Below are 19324 nucleotides of genomic sequence, written 5' to 3'. Positions count from 1 at the left end.
AATCTTTAAAAAAATAAAATAAAATAAAATAAAATGTGTGAAGGGATGCACAGTTTTAGAAAATCTTTGTGTCAACACATAAGGTTTTTAGGGTGTGGAGCAAAATGTAATTTGAAGACCACTGTCATTCAGGATAGCTGGTCCTTCAGGCCCTCCCGGGCTCCAGGCCCCACGTGGGTGGGCTATACACAACACACACCTGGCTCCTAAGGCCCTACCCCACCCCCAGAGCCGGGTTAGCCCCCAGGCACCACACTTTTTCTAGAAGGTGGTGGTATTGTGAAGAGCTCTTTTAGGGGCTGGCTAGTTTGAAGACATTCTCAGGCCATGAGGCATAACCAGAGTGACCAACCAATGGCTGGAGTAGAGCCATCCAACAATAGAGACTCAAGGCCAAAGTTTTCTAGTGAAATTGAAGACTGTGTGTGCCATTCAAGAACAAGAGAATGGGTCAGGAAGAGCTTGGCCAGTTGTCCATGGAAGGGAGTCAGGGGCTCTGAAAATGGAACCCAGCAACCACCCCTTGAGTCTTCCAGGTCTGAATAAACACAATAACACTCTTTGGCACAACTGATTACTTCAAAAGAGTAAGAAAGAGATGCTTTTAACTACAAGAAAATGTAGAGAATATTATGAGAAGAGTCCCCATTTGATTCACCAAAATGTAATGTTATCATTTTGTTATAGTTCCTTTAGCTCTTTCCCAATTAATTTCTAACTCTACCAGCAGTATATTGGAAGTTTTTTTAGCTTAGGAGAACTGATATGTGAGATAGATTTTAAAAAAAGAAATATGTGGGTTGCTCATTGAATGCCTGAAACTTACGTTTTACAGTGAATTTCTAGTCCTGAGTTGTGTGGGTTTCATAATAATATACAGTTGGAGTCTCTCATTTTCACACTATGGCTAAGTTGATCCTTAAAGTCCGTCAAGTATTATCAGTAAGCTCAAGAAACTTGTTTCCAGGTGACTAGCTCAAACCCAGCTTATTATGATCACTAGAGTGGCTGCAAAATAATTACCACTCGTGATGTTCACCAACACATAGTAAAGACCATCATTAAAAGAATTTAAAACATTGATTCCATAGTTTTGTGATGAGCTCCACTCATGGATCCAGACAACCACACATCTATTGTCAAATAAGAGTGAGAGTGGGCTTTGTCTTGAGCGCTTTCCTAGGCTGCACACACCATTTCCTCTCCTCTGCTTTGCATCCCCATAGGACTTAGGTGTTCGGTATGTATTTGCCAGCATTGTGATAAGCAGATGCCATACGCCCTCCAACTAGGATCAGATAATTTCATATTTGTGATCATGATCCACAGGAAGAAATACATTTTTTAAAAAATTGGCCCAGTACACACACACACACACACACACACACATACATATTCTACTGGGATGAATAGTGTCCCCTCTGAATTCATGTTCACCTGGAATTTTAGGATGTGACCTGGTTTGGAAGTAGGGCTGTGGGGCACCTGGGTGGCTCAGTCGTTAAGCGTCTGCCTTCGGCTCAGGTCATGATCCGCTCGGTGGGAAGCCTGCTTCTCCCTCTCCCTCTCCCCCTGCTTGTGTTCCTGCTCTCGCTCTCTCTCTCTGTCAAATAAATAAATATAACCTAAAAAAAAAAGGAAGTAGGGCTGTTACAGATGTAATAAGTTAGGATGAGGTCATGCTGGATTAGGCTGGACCCTTCATCTATACGACTGGTGTCCTTATAAATACGAAGAGATACAGAGACAAACACGAGCCCAGGAAAGAAGGTCATGTGAAGACCGGGACAGAACTTGGAGCTATACAGCTGCAAGTCAAGAACAACCAAGGATCGCCAGCAACCACCAGAAGCTAGGAGGAGGCAATGAAGGATTCTCCTCTAGAGCCTTCAGAGAGAACGTGGCTATGCCAATACCACCCAGTCTGTGGTGCTAGGAATCTCTCTCCCAGGGCACCTGGGTGGCTCCGTTGGTTAAGCATCTGCCTTCAGCTGAACTCATGATCCCACGGTCCTGGGATCGAGCCCCACTTTGGGCTCTGCTTAGTGGGAGCCTGCTTCTCCTTCTCCCTCCGCCTGCTGATCTCCCTGCTTCTGCTCTCTCTCTCCCTTTCTCTGTCAAATAAATAAATAAATAAATAAATAAATAAATAAATAAATAAATAAATAAAATATGTAATATATACCAATACAATATTTTCACAAAATAATGCTCACCTATATTGTGTGCAATATAGTCTGGTATTTTATTTTCTGATATATTCTGTTATGTTTTGTTAAGTTTCTGTTAAGACTGGGCTATGATGATATTGATTTCTTTTTTTTTTGAAGATTTTATTTATTTATTTGACAGAGAGAGACACAGCGAGAGAGAGAATACAAGCAGGGGGAGTGGGAGAGGGAGAAGCGGGCCTCCCGCTGAGCAGGGAACCCGATGCAGGGCTCGATCCCAGGACTGTGGGATCATGACCTGAGCCAAAGGCAGACGTTTAATGACTGAGCAACCCAGACACCCCGATGATATTGATTTCATTAGGATGTCATGCTTTCTTCAATAAATCTTCAGGATGGAAAGCAATGGACTAGAGACTCCTAAAGGAAAGAGACTTCATGATATATTGGAAAATACCAAGAGTGGTTAATCATTAATGCAAGAAAAAAGCCACCATAGTCACTTGCATTATATTGGCATCATTAAAAGCCCCCAAAGGAGTGAAAGTATCAATGTGCTTTCAGAAGTGTGTGAATATTTCCATGCCACGATTCAGTGGCTCCACACAGAACACACGTAGGAAACCCATTTCTCTGTCCAACTCAGAGACACCTGAAACTACACCAATAGAGTCTTGTATAACTGTACACCTTTAAGTTTTATAGTGAGAGGGACTGATTTTCAGCCAGGTCCCAACAGTTACTAGATAAGTGACTTTAATAGAAATTAATAAATATTTCTGAATTTCACCTTTCTCATCTGAGAAATAATGATGATCATGTACAGCGTTAGGTATAGAGAAAATACACACTATATGTGAGTTGTTTTCTATTCGCCCTTTATACTAATGTGTTCGGAGAAGGGGTCAATGGAAAGATCATGAGGACACCAGAATCTGAGAAGAGGGAAGAGATGGAGATAAAGATGCCCTAGGGTTGACCACAGATGCACAGAAATGCAAGACCCCAGGGGTTGTAGTGGTAACAGCTACAACTATTGGTAACAATATGCCATTATTTGTACTGCTACAATCAGTGTAACGATGACGGTTATTGCATGTGGTTCTAATTTTAATTTTTTTCTAATTTTTATTTCTAGTTTTGTCAGATTTTGCCATCAGTTCTGCTAGTCATTAACTTTTGTATTTGCTTCTACATTGGTCTAGTAAACTACAAATATTAGAATACAAGATAAACTTTGATAACAAAGCAACTTAAATATACAGTGGCCTGAATAAGACAACAGTATAACTCTGTCACCTAACATTCGAGAACTAATGAGGTCAGGGCTAGTGGGAGGCTCTGCCATACCCAATAAGTGTCTTCTCCTTCCCAGAGCGCCTCATCTCCCACACGGCGGAAAGAGGGGGAAGGGGAGGAGAGCACACATGGCTTCCTTTTGGGGGATACCATTCTAAAGAGGCATAAATTACTTCTATCCACATTCTGTTGCCCCCAATTTAGTAATAGGATGACACAAACTGTGTGGACTGCTGAGAGATATATTTTATACCTTGGTAGTCCTATGCTCCCTGGAACTTGAAGTTCTATCATTAAAGGGAGAAATGGATTTGGTAGACAGTCTTGGCCATAGTTCTCCCCACTTGCCTTCTACACATGCATACTTTTCTTTCTACTCACTGAACATATTTACTCCTTCCCTATAGGGGACAATTCAAACTCCCTTCCAGTAACTACAACTAGTTCAAAATCCAAGAGCTCTGGGTCATGTGCAGTCCTCTCCAGTCAGGCTGCAGGTAGATCTTTAGGCTTGTTGACCACAAATGAATAGAAAAGTGTGCTTCCCTCCACTTAGGCCCAAAATACAATGGAGTGGAAGAAACAGGGTAACTTCAGTTAATATTATCATTTGGAAAAGAGAAGGACGGGAAGCACATGGTGGTCATTGGTCAATGAGAATTATGAATTCTTGCTAGTTGGGAGCTATGAAGACTTGGGCCCTGGAAAACTCCAGAACCCTCTTATGCCCTTGAAAGGAATCTTTGTAAATGTCAGTGTGCATCAGTAGGCAAGGGCAGGCAATACAGACTGTGCCCACACAATCTGAGGAGCCTGCCCTGGATGAGCAAAATGGGAGAGAGATTAAAGAGGCCTTATCATTTACCATCAGTCTAGGGGCAAATCAGGACTTTCTGGACTTACTGTGGCATGGAACAGGAGTCATTTACTTCTTTCCAGATAAATGGCAGGATGATGAGATGCATGTGCCATGTCTGGTTTTGTAGCCCTAATAACACCATCTCCATGTAATAAATATAGTAGCAAGATTGCTGTTGCTGCCGCCATGGCCAGGATGACTCACTACCAAGGCTATTATTAACACTGCAACCCTCTTTGCAATGAAATCTGGGTGAAGTGGTTGCCTGTTTGTCACTCTGAAGTTGCAATGCACCAAATGGTAATTTTGTAGGCTGAAAGATGGAAAAACTTAATTCAACTTCCTGGGCGCCTTACCCTGAACACAGTGTGGTCTTAAGGGATTATCTGGCTCATTCACTGTTTTGTTTCTCCTGGACCACAGTTAAATAATCACAACAGACCTGATTGTTAGTACTGCGTCTCAAGAAATTTTCTTGTAATCTTATAAAACTAAATGAATGATAGGCTCTCTGTAACAAAAAATGCCAACCTATTTTTAAACCTGCAATGTCACAACAAACAAAATAGCACCGTAGAACATCATGCACACTTTTCATATGTTGAGCACTGTCCATAGATTTGAGTCTGAGTCCATTTGTGGGCAAATACCAGTCATAAGTAAAGGAAGCTTTGAGGAGGTTATTTCATGAGAGAACGAAAGGCAAATTCCTTCCAGTAGTCACAAAAGAGAAAAGAGATATGTCCCTTCTACGGTCAAATAAATGGAATGTTCTGAGTGTTAGCAACAGCGACATTGCTATTCACAGTAGAGGCTCTAGCTAGGGGACTCCGACTGGGGTAGAAGGGCATGAAGATGAAGAAGGACTTCTTACTATATGTGTTTCTCTGTGTGTGTCTGTGTATCTCTCTTAACACACACACGCACACACACATTTTTTCCTTACTTAGTTTTGGGAGGCAAGGTCACTTGATAGCTTAGGTTTGGACTTTGGAGCCAAGCTCCTGTGACCTCGTTCTGGGACTCTGTTAAAGTTATTTAACTCCTCTGAACTTCAACTAGCTTTTTAGAGATTATTATGATCATACCAGCTTCTTAGAGTTGTTGAGGGAGTAAATGAGATAATGTCTATAAGGTGCTTGGTGCAGAACGTGGCACATAGTGCTATGGGGAGCGCTGTGAATTGTGTAAGACTGTTGAATCACACACCTGTACCTCTGAAATGAATAATACATTATATGTTAAAAAAAAAAAAAGAAGAAGAAGATAGCATGAGGGGAAGAATGAAGGGGGGAAATCGGAGGGGGAGACAAACCATGAGAGACTATGGACTCTGAAAAACAAGCTGAGGGTTTTAGAGGGGAGGGGGGTGGGGGGATGGGTTAGCCTGGTGATGGGTATTAAGGAGGGCACGTTCTGCATTGAGCACTGGGTGTTATACGCAAACAATGAATCATGGAACACTACATCAAAAACTAATGATGTAATGTTTGGTGATTAACATAATAATAAAAAAGTACATTCTCATTAAACATGAACCATTTCTTTTATTCTCACAGAATGATTACAAACTACAGTGTAACATTTAAATGGCCTGGAATTGTGTTTAAATTTTTAAAGGGTTGGTTTTTGGAGGAAATAGCATTAAGAATAAGTATACATCAATCTGTTATTATCAGAGCACTTATAAATATCTCATGATAAAATAATGAGAAAATGGTGTTTACTATCAGCCCCAAAGTTTAAGTCTATATTTTGTAGTTAACTTAGATGCTTAAAGAGCAGCATCAGCTCTTTTAGTACAGTGTCATTACATTAAATATATTGGAAGATATTAGTTTATAATATTGTGACAAATGTGTAACCCATATGCAAAGGGCAGAGCATGAAAAAGTAACAGAATTTTTTAAGTATTGAAAAGGGCTTTCTGCAGGAATAGCAGTTAGAGGACTGGTTGCAAGGTCTGCATATTAAGTAAAAATCTTTTTGTCCTTGCCCTGAAGCTGTGGAAGAAGAGAGATCATTTCAAAAGGGATCCAGGAAGCAACTATAGAGAAAGGAGTCAAATATTCCTTAGGGACTTAATCCTCCCCTCCAGAGACCACAGGGATGGTAGAAATTGTTCTTCCCAGGAAGGTGTGAGCAGGGACCCAAGATTCTAGAGGACAACAGGAACCCTGAGAGCTGAGAAGTCGAGTGAGTCATAGTGACAGCCAGCGGAAAAAGCAGGTGCCCACTGAGGCTCATGATAAGAATGCACCAGAGGCTAAAGAAAGACAGAAAAAGGTTGTGGTCCTGGAGCCAAGGTGTCTTCCCTTGGAAGATTGTTTCTGGGGCCTACTGAGCAGAGGGAAGTCACAATTTGGAGAAGGTGGAACGAAGGACAAAGAATCACAGATGAAACCAGGAGTCCTACCTTTGGGACTTCACAGAGACATCAGTGCACTCAGTGGAGGGGTTAGTATTATGGATGAATGGACGTGAACACCAGCAGTGAGAGGAGGTATAAAAGCATTGACGTAAGCATGGTCGCCTGAGGAAAGCCAAAAAGCCCAAGGGAATTCGGGGAGAATCTTGCAAAGTCATGACTACCACAAGAGACAGAGTACAACCCAGGAGAGGGGAAGGCTGAGGACAATGACTGGGACTGAGGCTGTGTCCCCACTGACCTGTGGCTGGAAATGAGTATGAAAGCATGTGGTAACTGCGGGCAAGTCACTCCTGTGTATTTTATTGATACCAGTGTATGTCCACGTTAAAAGCTAGGCAAATCCATGTGTAGCCTGGCTTCCTATCAGTTCATTTCTTTATATCCTCAGTTTCCAAAGGAAAGAATCCTGTTAAGATGTTTCAATAACATCATCAATAACAATCAGTTCAGAGGAAACTGATTCAAAGTAAACAACTAACCCTCAATGTATCCAGAAGACGATCTCTTTGGAGAAGTAGTATGTGCCATTGTAATCATAATAGAGCACGTATTTTGGAATCAGCCAGATCCATCTCTAGTACTAGGTGGAGAGGTGGGCACATTTTTTACCTACCCTGGCATTATCTCCTCATGTCTAAAATAGGGATAGTGATGGCAACCTTGCAGGGCTGTTTGTTTTTTAAGATGAAATGACCTTATCCATGTCAAGTATTTGGAACAAGGTAGGTGCCCAGTAAATGGTAATCCTTTTCTCATGATTTTTGACCTTGCTGAGAAATGCAGACCCAGAGACAGGTCTGACAGGCAGCCTGACGGGTATGACCCCTGGGCCACGAATTATCAAGTCATGCAGACTTTCCAAGGGCCTACTGAGGTTTCCAGAATCAGACTGCCTGGGCTCAGATCACTCAGTAGAGGTTTGACCTTGGAGAAATTACTTATCCTCTCTGTGAGTTGAAGTTCTTCTATATCAGTGAAAGTAGTAATACCTCACAAGGTGGTTTTGAGTGCTAAATGAAATCATTTACTTAAGGCACTTAGAATGATCTGAGAAAGGCAGAAATGGGGTGAAGTTGATGGAGAAAAAGTTCTCAGAAGGTCAAAATCTGCTATAGCAGTCTCCTGAATTGCCTAGTTAGGCCTTGGTCAAAGGTAGCACGGGGGGGGTAGCATGTTGATTGCCAGGCCCCCTACTAGCAGTCCCTGTGGATGATTCTCCAGAGAGACATTGCAGCATAGGTCCAAACCTGGGAATGGCCTCTTCTACTCGAATATAACGCCATCCAATCTGGTAGAGCCAATCTCTTAGCGCTCCAGTCCCCCACGGCCAGCTCTGGATGGGTAGCCTTTACTTAAAATCCCCTCAATGTTTATTTTCTCAGTTGCTTATTTTCTCTTCTCCCCACTGAAACGTAAGCCTTCTGAGAACAGAGACGTTGAATTACCTACTTCTGTGTCCCCAGAGCCTAGAACAGAACCTGGCACAAGGTAGACATGTAGACGCTCCAGAATTTTTGCTGAATGAACTTATATGCATTCCTCTCCTGATCACACTAGATCATTTCTGACACTTGTATCCAAGGTGTTATAATTCATCAAGTCTCTTTTGGGTGAAAGTGACAGGAAACCAAAACTCAATAGCTTCAATAAAAAAGGAAATTTATTAGTTCATATACTCAAGAGGTCTGAGGGTTGAGTCTGTGGCCTCAAACAAGGTAATCAGGGTCCTGTAGCACTGCTTTCCTCTGTGTTTGGCATCATAGGTTTGAGATAAAAATTTGTATGTGGGAAGTTTTTGGGGGGAGTGTTCTTGGTATAAACATGTTTGAGAAGAGTAAAGAGTGCAGGATTGAGCAGAAGGAGGCAGCTGATTCTATGGATAGCTCTGGACAACTCCCTAGGACTGCTTTGCTTGGAAGGAAAGGGTCTGGGCCTTTATAAACCCTCACCCCCACATTATGCAGTCATTTGGGCCAGGTGGCTATTTGGCTGAAGGCATGTCATGGAGAGCAGCTCAGCTGAGAGCCGTCATTTGCCAATATTCTAAGCAACTGGGGAAATAAATGTTCCAGTTCTGAAGCAATGATCTGGGCAGAGTGCCATGCGCCCAGTTGGTTGACTTTATTCTCAGGCACTGTCTTTCCATGTGCCACCGACGATGGCCACCAGCAGTGAGGCTTACACAATCCTCGGCAGCTGCAATCTTTCCTGGTTGTTTCAGTGAAAGTCCCAGTGAGAACATTAATTGGCTTGATTTGAGTTACATGCCTATCTCTGAACCAGTCATAATGCCATGGAGATGTAGTTTTTCTGATTGTTCAGGTTGTATTATATGCCACCCTCCCTGTACAACTAATGGTGATTACTGTAAAGATTTCAGTTCAGGAAGAAAGTACAACGGATACTGAGCAGTTAAATCGAATAGTTGCTGAAACAACCTTATTATGGGCTGACTTGTGTCCCCCTCAAATTCATATGAAGTCCCAACCCCCCAGTCTCTCAGAATGTGACCTCATTTTGAGGTAGGGTTTTTACAGAGACAATCAAATTCAAATGAGGTCATTGGGGTAGGCCCTAATCCAACACGACTGGTGTCATTATAAGGAGGTGAAATTTGGACACAGATAACCATACAGAGAGAATGCCGTGTGACCCTGAAGATAGATGGCCATCTACAAGCCAAGGAGAGAGGTCTGGACCAGCTCCCTCCCTCCCAGTGCTCAGAAGGAACCATCCCTGCCAACACCTTCCTTCAGACTTCTAGCATCCAAAACCATGAGACCATAAATGTCTGCTCTTTAAACCACCCAGTTTGTGGTCCTTTTTTATGGCCACTTGAGCAAACTAATACAAACCTGGGCCATTAAAATTTTTAGGCCACAAGATTTCCTGAAGTCATAACCCAGATAATAAAAGAAGTTGGTTATTTGTCCTGTAATTTTGGCTGCCCAGGATTTAGCAGATTGAAACATCGAATTGCTCAGTGAAAGCAGCACATTCTGCTTGGGAGAAGTGCAGTCTATTTCAGCTATTCTCCCCAACTTCTCTCAACTACGATTTCATGAGAGGATCAAGCTTTAAAGCCTTCAGTGTACACACCGAATTAACTTTGTGTCTGCAATGGCACTAATCCTTGGGGGATAATTGAGAATAGTCACTCCGATCAGTTTCTTCAGGGCTTCATTTTCTCATAGAACCCCTCTTGAGAAAAGTCACTGGACTGGTGGTCCAAATGTTCTCTTTTGTGCAAACTCATCAAGTCACACATCTGTCCTTTGAGTTTTCATTTATGCACCTGGCAGTTGCCTTGGCCCGATAAGTCAACATCATTGAGAAAAAGCAGTGGGAAGATGCTGCCACCACCTTGGTCTTCTTACGGCACCACAGTCCTCATCTCGTGTTGGGAGCATCCCTTCTGATGGTGTAGAGCTCCATCCAGTCAGAGAAAGCCAGGAGCGAGTGGGGGCAAAAGTGAGCCAAACACTGAAAGCCTTCACATCCTCCTACTTCTTAAATAGGTCATTTTGGTAAAGTTAACCCAAGAGTAGGAAATGTGCAAGTTAAAACGATGACAGCCTTAGATAGGGGAGGTATTATAGGACTTAGTACAGGCCCAAGAATCTGACTTTTGATGTCTACGTAAGGCCAGAGATATTCTCGGCTATTTTGTGCCTGGATGTGTCATTTCGTGCAGGCTAACTTCTCACCTATTTCTTCCTTTGGATAAAAACCCCAACAAGCCCCAAGAATTGCTGATATTCTTTATTCCTCTGAGGGCCTCTCTAACTAGAATTTTGATGTGTTTTTTTTTTCATCATAAAATACTCTTTTTTTACTTCTTTGAGCTTATACAATTTCATATTTAGTTTTTCTTAAGTCTAAGAATTTTTTTCATTAGTAACAATGCTCTGTAAACATCATTTTTAATGGTTTGATAGCATACATTCTGTGAATATATCAAGAGTTATTTAAAATAATTTCTCCATAGCTGGGAATTTAACTTATTTTCAATTTTTTATGCTTTAAATAAATAACAACTATAATAACCTTTTGTGCATATGTCTGTTGACATTTCAAATTATTTCTTAGGATATAGATTCTTAACAGCAAAATAAATACATCATAGATTTTGGCCATTTTTGTCCTCATTATCTTTTAAAGTTGCAAATGTAATAATTGTTTACAATAATTGTTTATCTATAAAGCAGTCATGAAATACAGGAGATCTAGCTTATACTTTTCTATCAAAAAGTAATTAATATATATAATCTCCCTTCCAAACAAATAAAACCATCTCTTACTTCAATTATCTGGACTTTTTTTTCCTGATAATCATTATTAAGCTTCTATTTTCTTAATCACATTACGAACAATTATTTCAACTTAACTCTAAGTTTTACAAATGGCTTTGTACCACTGTTTTACTTCTTGCTTTTTTGGGAATGTCTCTTCTTTACTCACTAGATTTTAAGGTCATAGTGGGAGCGGCCATGTTCCCATATGTGACTTTGTCACTCAAGCTACAGTTGATTGTGCCACTCAGAGGTGAAGCTCTGACCCAAATTAGGATACAAGCTCCTTATTCCCTGAGAAAGTTAAGAGTCGAATTAGGAGATTCAATCTTCATTTGGCTGTTTGGCTTCTCTCCCGGGGGAAGGAGTTATAAACTCATTTTTCACCTCTTAGAATGGATTCAGATAAATACTTTTTTAACATTTATTTATTTTTTTCATATGTAAAGTAGACTCCATGCCCATTGTGAGGCCTGAACTCAGAACCTGAGATCAAGAGTCAAGTGCTCTACCAACTGAGCCAGCCAGGTGCTCCTCAGATAAATTTTTTAATGCTTTCTTGTGTTCACAAGGAAGAATGAGAAATTCCTAAATGCCAAAGACTAAAAGCAGTAAAAGCACAAGTTAAAACTCTCACAGGCTAGATTAAGGTATGATCAGATTCCGTATCAGATTAAGAACTTGAATTTTAATGTCTACATAATGACCAGAGACATTCTTTTTTTTTTTTAAAGATTTTATTTATTTATTCATGAGAGACAGAGAGAGAAACAGAGGCAGAGGGAGAAGCAGGCTTCCCACAGAGCAGGGAGCCCGATGCGGGACTCGATCCCAGGACCCTGGGATCATGACCTGAGCCAAAGGCAGACGCTTAACCGACTGAGCCACCCAGGCGTCCCGACCAGAGACATTCTTGATAAGCTCTTTTGTATATTGATCTCTTGGGATCTGTTTATTCTTATACCAAGCCAAGTCTCATTAGATATATTTTAATAGCTGGAAAGTCTAGTGTCTTCAGATTACCACTGATTTTTATTTTTAAAAGTTAATCTCAAAAAAAATAAAAGTTAATCTCACTCATTTTTTTCTCTAGCTAAAAATCAGAATCATTTTAAGATCCTCCTCCAAATTCTATTACAATTGTAAGAAAGGAAGAGAAATACATATTTAGGAGGCTGGCTTAGATGTTCCAAGGTTTTAATTAATTACCATGATGATTGCCCCAAGATTTATTCCAGCTCACTACCTTTTCTTACTCCAAGCTTGGAGTTCTTTCTTTCTTTTTTTTTTTTTTAAATATTTAAAAAAATCTTTTTCATTATATTTGGTTAGCCAACATATAGCACATCATTAGTTTTTGATGTAGTATTCAACAATTCATTAGTTAGCATATAACACCCAGTGCTCATCACAAGTTTGGAGTTCTGTTAGTTTTCCACTAAGGTTTTAGAGAGAGGTGGCCTCCTCTGATGTAATTTTTGTTTTGAGTTACATGTCTTTATTGCAGTTTCTTTGTCAACTTGATCTTATTTGCTCTCTGTCTTCCTTCTAGAAATTCTTCAAAATTTCTGGATAGCTAATAGTACTCTTTCATGTATTTTTTCCATATATCTTTTATAGAATTCAATGAGATTTGGGATGAAATGGTGATAAACATGCGCTCAGCCTGCAATCTTAACCTAGAAGAACTTTTTAAGTTGGTGTGTGTGCATGAATATACATAATAAATACATTTATTTTAAAAAGATAAATAATGGGGCACCTGGGTGGCTCAGTCAGTTAAGCGTCTTCCTTCGGCTCAGGTCATGATCTCAGGGTCCTAGGATCGAGCCCCGCATGGGGCTCTCTGCTCAGCAGGGATTCTGCTTCTCCCTCTCCCTCTCCCTCTTTGCTTGCTCTCTCTCTCAAATAAATAAATAAAATCTTTAAAAAAGATATATCACACACCATCAGGGAAATGCAAATCAAAACCACAATGAGATATCACCTCACACCTGTCAGAGTGGCTAAAATCAAAATGCAAGCAATAGCAAGTGTTGGGGAGGATGTGGAGGAAAAGGAACACTCTTGCACTGTTGGTGGGAATGCAAACTGATGCAGCCACTCGAAAACAGTATAGGGGTTCCCCAAAAAATTAAAAATAGAACTACCCTACTATCTGGCAATCACACTACTGGGTATTTACCCAAAGAATACAAAAACATTAATTAAAAGGGATACATGCACCCCTGTGCTTATAGTATCATTATTTACAATAGCCAAGATATGGAAGCAGCCCACGGTGCCCATTGATTGATGAATGGGTAAAGAAGATAGAATATTACTCAGCCATAAAAAAAGAAGAAAGTCTTGCCTTTGGCAACAACATAGATGGAGCTAGAGAGTATAATGCTAAGCAAAATAAGTCAGAGAAAAACAAATACCGTATGAACTCACTTAATGTGGAATTTAAGAAACAAAACAAATGAGCAAAAGGGGAAAAAGAGAGAGAGAAACCAAGAAACAGATTCTTAACTGTAGAGAACAAACTGGTGGTTACCAGAGGGGAAGTGTTTGGGGGGATGGTGAAATAGGTGATGGGGATTAGGGAGGGCACTGTGTAGTCATGAGCACCAGGTGATGTATGGAATTGTTGAATCACTGTGTTCTACACCTGAAACTAATAAAACATTGTATGTTGACTAACTAGAATTAAAATAAAAAGTTATGTATATATTATACATATATATGTCTCATATATGACATATATATGACATACGTACATACATATATATATGATGAAACTGCTTTCCATGAAGGTTTTGCAAACCTACATTTCCATTAGCTGAGTATCAATGTAATATTTTAGTATAGCATCTCCACAATTGGATTTTATTAAACAAACACATAAAACTCTATGCCATTTCATAGATATGGTACCTATCAAAATATGCCATCATTTTTGTTAAGGTGAAACTTTTAATCTAACTTTATGCTATGAAAAAATTGTAAACATATACAAAAGTGAAGAGAATTGTACAAAGAATCCTTTGTGCTCAGCATTATGCTTTGACAATTACTGATTATTTCAGTGATGAAGGTAAAATGTTTTGTTAAATATATAGTAGCTATTATATTTCTTTCCTTGTGAATTGTCTGTTTAATGCTTCTATTTGTCTTTTGGGATTTTTGGTGTTTTTCTTTTGAAAAATTATGAACTTAGAAATTAAGGCTATTTCCTTTTTGTCATAATCATTGCAAAATAGTTCTATCACATATTTTCCTTTTAATTGTCTATTTGTCATACTGAATTTTAAATTTTAGTTTGGTAAATGGTATGAGGTGTGGACTTGCTTAAAAAATTTTTTTTAGGGCACCTGGGTGGCTCAGTTGGTTAAGCGACTGCCTTCAGCTCAGGTCATGATCCCAGGGTCCTGGGATCGAGTCCCACATCGGGCTCCCTGCTCTGCGGGGAGCCTGCTTCTCCCTCTCCCACTCCCCCTGCTTGTGTTCCCTCTCTCACTGTGTCTCTCTCTGTCAAATAAATAAATAAAAATCTTTAAAAATAAAAAAAATTTAAAAAAATTTTTTAGATTTTATTTATTTATTTGAGAGAGAAAGAGAGGGGCAGAGACAGAGCATGAGCAGGAGGGAGGAGGCAGAGGGAGAGGGAGAAGCAGACTCCCTGCTGAGCAGGGAGACTCGGGGCTCAATTCCAGGAACCCGAGATCATGACCTGAGCCAAAGGCAGTCGCTTAACTAACTGAGCCACCCAGGCACCCTGACTTAAAAATTTTTAAATAAATTTTCCAGCATATTTTTTAAGTGCTAAAAATGTTAACATCATCTTTATTTTGGAACAATATTGCAGGAAGGCAAATATATACATACATAATTTTTTTTTAGATTTTAAGATTTCCCAGCATTTTTTTGGCAAAGGAAGTTTACTGCAGCATTACCTTATGAAAAATTGACTATATATTTTAGAACAAGTTTCAATTTACAGAAAAGTTGCAAAGATAGTACAGAGAGTTCTCATAAACCTCATATCCAGTTTCCCCTATTATTACCATCTTATATTAATATAGTACATTCATCAGAACTAATGAACCAATCCTGATATATTATTATTAGCGAAAATCTATACTTTATTCAGATCTCCTTAGTTTCTACTTAATGTCTTTTTTCTGTTCCAGGATTCTGTCCAGGATACCATGTTACATTTAGTCATTGTCTCCTTATATTCTGTGTGGCTGTTATAGTTTCTTCGAATTTCCTTGTTTTTGATGATATTGACAGATTTGAGAACTGGTCAGGTGTTTTATAGAATGTCCCCCTATTGGGATTTATCTGGTACTATTCTCATGATTAGACTGGGGTTATGGGTTTTGGGGAGGAAAGTTACAAAGGTAAGGTGCTGCTTTCATCACATTGTATCAGTAATACATATTATTAACATGACTTATCACTGTTGAGGCTGACCTTGGTCACCTCGCTGAGGTAGATTTTGTCACGTTTCTCTACTATAAGGTTACTTTTTTTCCCCTTTCCATACTGTGTTCTTTGGAAGGGAGTCACTATGCAAAGAAAGTCCACATCTGAGGAGTGGGGTTTTATGCTCCTACCTTGAGGGTGGAGTGGCTACATAAGTTGGAATTTTTCTGCATGGAATATTTGTCTTCCTCCCCCCACTTATTTCTGTATTAAATCATTTACATATGTTAACATGAACACATGAACATTTATTTTATACTTCGATTTATAATCTAATAATACTTTATTTTTTTGCACAAATTATTGGCCATTGGGAGCTCTTTTTGTTGGCTCCTGTGCTTTTTTGGCATACCTTCATCACTCTGTGTGTGTGTGTGTGTGTGTGTGTGTGTCTGTTATCACGTCTTTTCTTTATGGCTTTACTGAATGTTCCAGGCCCATCTTTTATATTTCCTGCTCTGGTCTTAGAATCAGTCACTTCGCCAAGGAACCCTTTTCCCTTTTGTTGGAGAATAATATTAGAAAGCAAGATCTGGGTCCTAGGTATATTTGTTGCTACGAGGATATTGTTGCTTCTGGGACCTCTCAGTGGAGTGTGAGGACATATATGTGTGTATGCTAATCTGTATATATATATATTTATATACATATCTATCTATGCATATTTCTAACCATCTGTATCTGTATGAAGCTAAACAAAAAAAGAATGCATACTGAGATCTCCAATGTTAATCCATTACCACATGGATCATTCTAGGCACCCACCTCCCCTTGCTGCCTCTCACTCCAGCAGTCAGAAATCAGGCTCCCACTGCTTACCATCCATTTACTTAATTTTTCAAATCCAGTATTCCTATACAGCAGTAGCAGAGTTGTTGAATCAAACTCTGTGGGAAGCAACATTATCAACTAGAGTATAGCACTATGTATAGTTTCCTTTGCCTTTAGTTTTATAGACTCCATTAATTTCCAAAGTTTGAGGTCAATTCTCCCCACCTCCCACTCCCAACTTCTTTCAGTGAGGTGGTTTCATATATTTGTAATGTAGTCAGATTGTTTTGTCATATTTTGCATTCCATCCTGGGACACCTCCCCCCCCGCCCCAGATAGTTTTGTTTTAATTTGCATACCCTCTTTATTGCACTTTTTGTCTCCAGCCTTACTTAAAAAAAAACCTTTCTTCTCATCTAATTTGTAAGGGTTTCTTTATCACATGTTAAGTTCTTATGTCTGCCATAACTTGCTTCTTTGCTTGTTGTGTGGTACATGAACCTCCCAATCCAGAAATTAACATAAGAATTGGTCTCAAGTTAAAGAAGAGAAAAACACACAACTCCCTTGGAGGCACTCTCCTACAATCTGGGCTGAATGGGATTCCAACAGAATAAAACCTGTTAAAAGAAATTCCCTGGCATACAAGAAAAGTTGCAAAACAAACAGGGAAATAAGCTACCATGGGTGAGAGCCAGCAGATACAACAAACAAGAAGATTCATGCCCCCAGGAATTTGAAATGCAAGATAAAAAATGAAATAAAATATGAAGAAGATTGTAATTAAGTCAGTCTGAAAAACAAATAGCAATGTCTATTTGTGGAGTTAAAAACAAGGTATACTAGAAATAGTTATATGTAAGATGGGGGGCAGTTTTTAGAGTGTCAGTATTCCAAGTACTTTTACTGTCAAATATGAGGTCTAAGATAGTAATTAATTTAGATTTTGTAAAGTATCCACAGGCAAAGTAGTTCTGCAGAGGACTGATTCTAGGTCTTGATGAAAATGAGGACTTTGGGGCGCCTGGGTGGCTCAGTCGGTTAAGCGTCTGCCTTCAGGTCATGATCTCAGGGTCCTGGGATTGAACCCTGCATCAGGCTCTCTGCTCTTTCTCCCTCTGTGATCTCTCTTGCTTTTGCTCTCTCTCAAATAAATAAATAAAATCTTTTTTAAAAAATGAGAACTTTGACTAATAAACTGTGTACTAGTTACATTTTACTGTCATAAACTCTAAGCATAACAGAACATTAGACAGATATTCAGTGAGCTTCTCAAGTCTCCCTCAGTGCTTCACAGACATGCTTGTATTAGGCAATAAAGTTCTGCCTGTTGAAGGTAAAGCAATGTTTACCAAGCCTCTTATACCTCAGTTTCTCAAATTTCAACATAATTAGTTTTTATGGTTTCATGCTGCCTTTATGTCATCAAACAGTTCTGGGTACAGAAGTTGTGTAATAATGTCTAGGCTGTGGTAACATGCAGTCATTCATCGGGGTTTCAAATTTGAAGGGCAGTTACGTATAGCAAGCTTGCCCATAACCTACCATAGCATGATAAAATTTAAGAGAAGGTGAAGTAAAGGTAAAATAATAGGAATATAAGGTAAGACCTCCAAAAGAGTTGAAGAATAAACGGAAATGTAAAAAATTAAATTCACTGGAAAGAAGACAGGAAATGAGAGAGAGGCAGACAGACACACACACAGGGAGAGAGGGAAGGAAAGAGAGAGAATATCAATTAATAGTTTAAAAAAATCTACCTATAAACAAAACTAATCACATGAGGCCAAAATGGTTTTATAAGCAAATTCTACTGAATCTTCAAGAAACAGAACAGAATTTCCATCTTATATAGAATATTCCAGAGAATAGTGAAATAGAGACAATCCCCCAGTTCATTTTATGAGAATAATGTAACCTTGATTTCAAGGACTGAACAAGAAAGGAGAATTATTAGCTAATTTTACCTAGAGACACAGGTATAAATGCAGCTAGATTGGAGAGGTTTAACTACATCATTGACTCTTCCAGCAGGGGGAGCCCACAGACAGTAGCCTCATGGCAGCTTCTTCCAACGTTTGAGTAGTTGGAACAGCTGGATCAGGTCCTTACCTGAGAATTTTACTGATTTTAGTCTCTCACAGTATGGAGTGTCAATTTGGTACCTATTATGAGTTGAATTATGTCCCCCTGGCCAAAATATGTTTCAGTCCTAACCCCCAATATCTGTCAATATGACCTTATTTGGAAATGGGGTCTTTGCAGATGATCAAGATGAGGTTATCAGCGTTGGCCCTAATCTTACATGATTGGTGTTCTTATTACACAGGAAATATTTGGACATAAACACAGTCACACTGGGAGAACACCATGTAAGCTTCAGACTACGAGAGGCAACTCTGCCAACACCTTGATTTTAGACTTCTAGCCTCCAGAACTTTGAGGAAATACATTTGTATTGTTTGTATTGTTTTTTTTTTTTTAAAGATTTTATTTATTTATTTGACAGAGAGAGACACAGCGAGAGAGAGAGCCCAAGCAGGGGGAGTGGGAGAGGGAGAAGCAGGCTTCCCGCCGAGCAGGGAGCCCGATGCGGGGCTCGATCCCAGGACCCCGGGATCATGACCTGAGCCGAAGGCAGACGCTTAACGACTGAGCCACCCAGGCGCCCCTGTATTGTTTGTATTGTTTTAAGCCACCTAGTCTATGGTACTTTGTTACAGCTTCCCTAGGAAACTAATACTGTGTCTAAACTTTAGTTCCTAGACAAGATGAATTCCCCACACCCTATGACAAGCTCGGATGGGGCCAAGATGGTATAAAGATATTCCTGGTTCCCATTCCTCTGTTACATTAGTGGTCTTCAAGATACCCATGCCCAAGGGTAGACATAGTTGTCCAGTCTGCTAATGAAATATTTTATGGACATCATCAGGTAGAGGTTTCAGAGAGGGCACTGTATAGAATTCCACTACTTTCCCCCAATATCATACCTTGATGGAGGTCTCCTCTGGGTCTGGGAGGAGGT

This window comes from Neomonachus schauinslandi, chromosome 8, assembly GCF_002201575.2.
Source record: "Neomonachus schauinslandi chromosome 8, ASM220157v2, whole genome shotgun sequence".
Lineage (NCBI taxonomy): Eukaryota > Metazoa > Chordata > Mammalia > Carnivora > Phocidae > Neomonachus > Neomonachus schauinslandi.
The sequence above is the reverse complement of the archived record's forward strand: the minus strand, read 5'-3'. Positions refer to the sequence as shown.